General features: G+C 41.6%; 1 pseudogene; it reads right to left on the bottom strand.

Moving 5' to 3' along the window:
* Positions 1–255: 255 nt before the first annotated feature.
* Positions 256–374, bottom strand: LOC111747296 (annotated as a pseudogene).
* Positions 375–6602: the final 6228 nt, after the last annotated feature.

Genomic DNA, 6602 nt, shown 5'->3' with positions numbered 1-6602 from the left:
AGAAGTACCATCCTGAATTCTCTGTCATTTAAGTTGCATATTTCTATGTCTGTAAGCTCATTTTCTGGAGATTTTTCTCTTTCTTTCTGAGATACTTTGTCACCTTACTTGTTCATGGTGTTTAATGGACTATTTCTCCACCTAGGCATTAATGGAAATGTATTCTGTTTTTTTTTTTTCCAGAAAGAAGATTTATTATATAAAGGTCTCTCGTTAGCCTGTTGCAAAGAAGGTGCTTTTCTTTTTTTCTTTTTGCGCCTACGGCACCTGGTCTTCCTAGGTGGTCTCCCATCTAAGTACTAACCAGGCCCAACCCTGCTTAGCTTCTGAGATCAGACGAGATCAGGCTTGTTCAGGGTAGCATGACTGTACACTAAGGAGGTACTTTTCTTTTGGTTTCCAGTAGGTGGCATCTAAGCCCCTTGGGTTCCTGCTTTATATAAAGCCTTAATAAAGCCTTTTAAAAAATAGATGTTTAATCGTGCTCATTACTCTCAGTCTCAGTCCCTGTCAGTGCTAGCAACAGTTTCAGTAGCGTTTGCTCAGATTCTCTTGGGCTTGATGGTGTTCAGTATTGGAGGGTATGGTGGGAGGGGCCCTCTGGGTTGGGGGTTGGGGTTGGGGGCTGCGGCTCAGCCTCAGTTTTGCAACCACGGCTGGTAAAAATCAACTGTTGTTTCTCTGCCGTCCCGCTTCTCTGCTTTTTGCCCTAATGACTGGGCCCTCCAGGCAGCCCCGTGGAGCTCACAGCACTCCCAGGCAGGGCTGTTTAGGGAACTCGTCTCACTTTCTCCCATCCCCCTCCTCCTACAGGTAGCTCCAGCGGCTGCAAGAAGCAGCTTCTTTATTTCTTCCAGTCCACTGCTCGACATCCGGCATCCTTACCTGTGATAGCTCTTATGTGCAGATCCCACGTGCAGATGTACTGGTGTGCAGTTCAGGCGTTTTTTGTTGAGTTTTAGATGTTCAGCTTATTGTTGTTTCAAGGGGAGAGATCTGGGGATGTTTCTCACTCTGCCATGTTTCTGCAAACTCTCCATCATTATTTTTTCAAATAGCTGTTCAACGTCTTGGTTTTCTTCAGTTACGCATATCAGACAGATATTTGGACTCTTAATAGTGTCCCATATGCTCCTTAAGTTATTTTTATAGTCTTGGCATGTTATCTTTTGCCATTCTGATTGTGTGTCCTTGGCTTTCCTATCCTCTAGATAGGGCATTTTATCTTTTTGTTTATTCACTCTATTTATTCCTATGTTTATTCCATTTAATAAACTTTTCATCTCAGATAATGTGTTCTTCATTTCAGACTGGTTCCCTTTTATAATTTCCATTTCTATTTTTAGGTTTTTTATCTCTTTGTTGAAGTTCTCATTGAATTTAACCAGAAATTCATTGAGCATCTTTATAACCAGTGTTTTAAACTTTGCATCTGTTAGATTACTTGACTCCATTCTATCTGGATCTCTGTTCATATGGTTTCTGCTTCTTTGTCTTCCCATTTTGGCTGCCTTTCTGTGTCTGTTTCTATGTAGTAAGCAAAGCTTCTAAGTCTCCTGGTTTTACTAGTGTGGATTGTGTTGTAGGTGTCCAGTGCACAGTCCTGAGAGGGGTTCAGCTGTAGGCCAAATTTAGCCCAAGCCTCCACCCCTCTGGGGCCACCTGTTAAGATTCAGCAAGCAATTCACAGATGCTGTGCTTATAATTGCCTCAAAAGGCCACACCAGACACTGAGGCCAGCTGCCTCCAGTGTGAATCTAGGCACTGCTCAGCAAGGAGCACCTGACTTGCTGAGGATACACCTGGATGTGGCTTGGGTGGGGCCGTGAGTTGGGGGAGGTGGGGTTTCAGGGAATCCTCCGGGCAGAGCAACCTCTGTTATCCAGTTTGGTGACATCAGGGCTATGGCGGCACTGTGTCCTGCGCCACGGTGTGGGGAGCGCTGAGCAGGGAACAATGGATACCTCTGGCACTTCCATACAGAGCGAGTCTCACCTCAGCCCTCACTCCAACAATGTCTCCCTGTAAGTCTCTGGTGCCCTCTGTGTGCATCCAAATGGGCACTGGTGCTCAGAGCGAGCAGGTTTGTCACCCAGAAAATCCACTCACAGACGTGGCCCCTTTAAGAGGCAGCTGCCACTGCCGCAGCCTCCATCTCACTCAGCCGCTTGAGTCCTCGGCCTGTCCTACCTTCTGCCATTGCAGAGTGATTTCTTGGATTGCTCCCTAGTTGTATGACTTGTTCATCTAGATCTCAGGTGGTTTTTCCTGGCTGCTGCTCCTTGTTTTCTATCACAACTTTGATTTGGTCGCCAGAGGGATGAACAGAGCCTCTATGATCTACGCCATTTTCCCCCCCAATGAAATTGGTTGTATTTTTATACACCAATGATGTACTGCAAGCTTTTGTTACCATTAGGGGTGATCTAAGTCCCTTGTTGCCTCATTGGCACTGGGAGCCTCGGTCCTTTCCACAAATGCAGTAAAGAATTACAGATTAGTGAAGATTAGGAAAAGTAAGATTTATTGAAGTACGTTTCAAGAAAGAAACAGGCTACACCAAAGAGGGCTGTGGCCCCTGGATTTTTTTTAAATAACTACATGCTATTTACTAGAGACACATCTAAAACAGGATGTTTAAGTCACAATTAAAAGAATGGAAATTAACAAATACTTTTAAATCATTCATGAGTAAAAAAATCATTTTCAGAAAAATAAAAGAATAATAGCATAACGATTATATATCGAAACTTGTATACAGCTAAAGAAGTACTTAGAGAAAAATTTATAGCCTTAAATGGTTATCAAAGGAAAGCAAACAGACTAACAATTAGTGAGTTAAACATTCATTGTAAGAAGTTGGGAAAAATAGCAAAATAAACTCAAAAAAATAGAAGGAAGAAAATAATAAAGATAAGAATGGAAATATAATATAAACTCATACTAGAGATAAAACCAAAATGGCGGCGCTGTGTCCGGCGCACTGGTAGCGGGGAGCGCTCAACAGGGAACAATGGATACCTCTGGCACTTCCATACAGGTAAGTCTCACCTAAGCCTTCGCTCTGACAGTGTGTCCCTGTAAGTCCCTGGTGTCCCTTGCGTGCAGCAGAATGGACACTGGTGCTCAGAGCGAACAGGTTTGTCTGCCTGAAAGTCTACTCACAGACGCGGCCCCTTTAAGAGGCTTTTGCCGCTGCTGCTGCCGCTGCCGCAGCCTCCGTCTCAGCTTCTGGGACCCGGCAGCCCCGCGTCCTCGCCCCCTCCTACCTTCTGCTGTTGCAGGGTGCTTTCTTGGATTTCTCTATAGTTGTATGGCTTGTTCACCTGGATCCCAGGTGATTTTTCCTTGCTGCTGCTCCTTGTTTCTGTCACAACTTTGATTTGGTCGCCAAAGGGATGAACAGAGCCTCTATCATCTACGCCATTTTCCCCCCCAATATTGTGTATTTTTATGAGGAAATATGGACTGGATAATAGAATCCCTGCACTTTGGAACAGGGAATAAGTTTAGTTTAGCCCTCTCATTTTCTAAATGAGTTCAAGAGAAGTTAGTTGACCTTACAGGGTAGGGCAAAGTTTGTGTCAGAATCGTGTTCATAGGAATCTCAGTACATTGCTCTGTTTACTAAACCACAATCTCTTCCATGTGGAACTGCTGGGTGAATTTATTTACTGATGATTGAAAAGTTAAACCCAAGTACTGATAAGATCAATTTTAATTTGGAAAGAGATCTCTACAAGGCCAGGCCTTACCTCAATATTTTCTTCAACAATGTGAATAAAGAGCTATGAGAAATCCCTATGAAATTTTCAGGTGACATAAACTGTAGTAGTTAAAACACATATGTTGATATAGAGTTTTAGGATTCCAAATTCTAATTAACAGGTTCTAAATTGGAGCTAAAAAATAAAAATTAATGGGGGTAATTGGAATCTAGCATACACATTAAAATATATAATAAGTATAGGAAGGGGAAAACTTGATTTGGTAACAGTTCATGAGAAAAAGGCCTGAAATTTTATAGAAGCCAATGAATGATGCAAAGAAACTTAAAAAAAAAAATGTTTAGATAGTCTTTGGATGCAAGAAGATGGAGGAAGCAAGACAGATTGAGGATATAGATATGAGTACAATTTGAAGACCAGCATGAGACAAAGCTTTAAGCTGTGGATCTAAATCTTTTCCTAAAAATCAAGAGAAGCTAGTGCATAGCCTGGGTATTCTTATTAAACTGGACCTTGCTTACTTCTGGTTATTCCAACTCCTTATATATACCTGTAGCACTCTGCTCTCATGTATATAAGGGGTCTGTAGACCACCTTTTCTCTCTGCTCACCTTAATTCTATCTTCCACTAAAAGCTAGCTCCAGTCCCACCCATTTCTCAACCCAGTTCCCCTGTGAACTTCTTTAGCATTTATTTAGCCCAAATCCTATACTATCTTTTAGTTTGTTACTTTTATTTAATGAAGATTATGTTGGTCATACTGGTGGCAGTGGTGACAAACGGCATTGGCAATATATAAGAATTATTTGAGAATAACGACCTTTGAGCAGAGGTAACTCATTTCTAAGAATAAATAAATGCTGGCTGTAAAAGCTAAAGAATGAAGTCGTTTGGAAAAACCACTATTCTATTGTTGCCTGGAAATTTGACTTTTTTAAAAAAAAATGTAAAATTAGCTTAGAACAAAAGGGACAACTTAAAAAGAAACTTAATCCCAAGGTGTTAAGTGACTTTGCCCAAGGTCACTAAATGAGAGTGAAATCTGATTCCCACCATACTGAGTCCTACATTATGTCTACCCAATGAGGTTCTTAGGACTCTAAGTTATAAGAAACAGAAACTAACTATGGCCGATTTAAGCAGAAATGGAATTTTATTTGGTCAACACACCTACTGAATGTATATTTATCTAGTGCTTGTTATGTGCTAGGCACTCTTCTAAGCCCCAGGGATATAGCAAAAGTCAAAGTCCCTACTCTCAAGGAGCTTATATTGTAGTAGGGGAGGCAGACAATAAACAAATGCACAAATATATTATGTTTCAGTTGCTAAAGAAGAAAAATAAAGAGGAATGATTCAGATGTTAGAGAAGAAAAGAGGAGTGAGGCAGAGGAGAGGACTGATATTCTAGCAGGGTGGTCAAGGCAGACTCTCTGATAAGGTGACATTTAAGTAGTGACCTGGTTGGAGTAAGGAAGCAAGTAACGTAGGGACCTTGGAGAAGAGCGTTACAGGCAGAGAGAACAGCAAGGCTAAGTCCAGCAACAAGAATGTGATGCACATTTCGAAGAAAAGCAGGGCGGCCAGTGTGTGCAGAGCAGAGTAGTGAGTGAGGACGTGGTAGGAGACAAGATCAGAAAGGTGAGTAAGCCAGGACCAATAATAGAAACCTCAAGAGGTATTTTGGATTTTATTTCGAATGAGATGAGTAGCTGTGGGATGGTTTTGAACAGAAGAGGAGTGACAAGATCTGACTTACAATTTTACTTATTTATTTATTTTGTAGGGCTTGTGACACCTTTTTTTTAACTTTTATTTTTTTATTTTTAATTTAAAAAAAATTATTTAATGTCACCACATATCTGACTCCTTTTACCCCATCTACCTCCCTCCCTCCTGCCCCCACTCCCCCCGACCCTCTGGTAACTACTAGTCTGTCGTCCATGTCCATGAGTCTCTGTTTGTTTATCCTGCTCATTTGTTGCTTTTAGGTTTATATCCCACATATAAGTGATATCATGTGATTTTCAACTTTCCGCCTGGCTTATTTCGCTTAGCATGGTTATCTCAAGGTCCATCCATGTTGTTGCAAATGACAGTATTTCGTCTTTTCTTATGGCTGAGTAATATTCCATTGTATATATGTACCACAGCTTCTTTAGCCAATCATCTATCATAGGACACTTCGAGACTTACGAATTAGAAAAATCACTGACTACTGCGTGGAGACAGGACTGTATGGGAGCAAAGGTGAAAGTAGGGAGACCAGTTAAGAGGCTATTGCAGTAAATCCAGCAAGGAATAATGCCTTGGGCCAAGGAGAAACAATGAGGAAATAGATCACTTCCAGAATTTTCTGATGAATTGGATACAGGGTTACAAAGAAGACTCAAAAATGTCACCAAAGTTTGGGCCTGAGCAATTAGAAGAAGGAGTTCGATAGTTCTTAGGGTTACTTGGAGACTCAAGCTCTGAAAATGGGCATAAATAAAGAGGAGGAACAGAGCTGGAACCACTGCCAAAATCTTACCACCAAGCTAGTCTGATGAAACATTTCTTGCTGCCAGAGGTGGACACTGCATGCCACTCTGGCATGGAAACTGGACATTGCTGTTGCTAGAATAAATTCTCTGTTTTCATGCTTCTTTCTTTGCATCGATATTTCCTGAGTCAAAATCCTAGGTGGGCACGTCCAGCTGACTGAGTTCAGATCACACACCTGTACCCTAGCTGCCAGAGAGGCTGGAGAAGTATGTGATCCTTTCACTTCCATAGTGGGACTCTGATTCTGCTTTTTACTAAAGTTCAAGTGGTAAGGAATTCCTCAGATATAGGAAGGGAGTTCAGATGGTGGACAGCCACAAAAACAAAAA

Source organism: Pteropus vampyrus, unplaced genomic scaffold, assembly GCF_000151845.1.
Source record: "Pteropus vampyrus isolate Shadow unplaced genomic scaffold, Pvam_2.0 Scaffold217, whole genome shotgun sequence".
NCBI lineage: Eukaryota > Metazoa > Chordata > Mammalia > Chiroptera > Pteropodidae > Pteropus > Pteropus vampyrus.
This window is presented reverse-complemented; position numbering and strand designations above follow the sequence as displayed.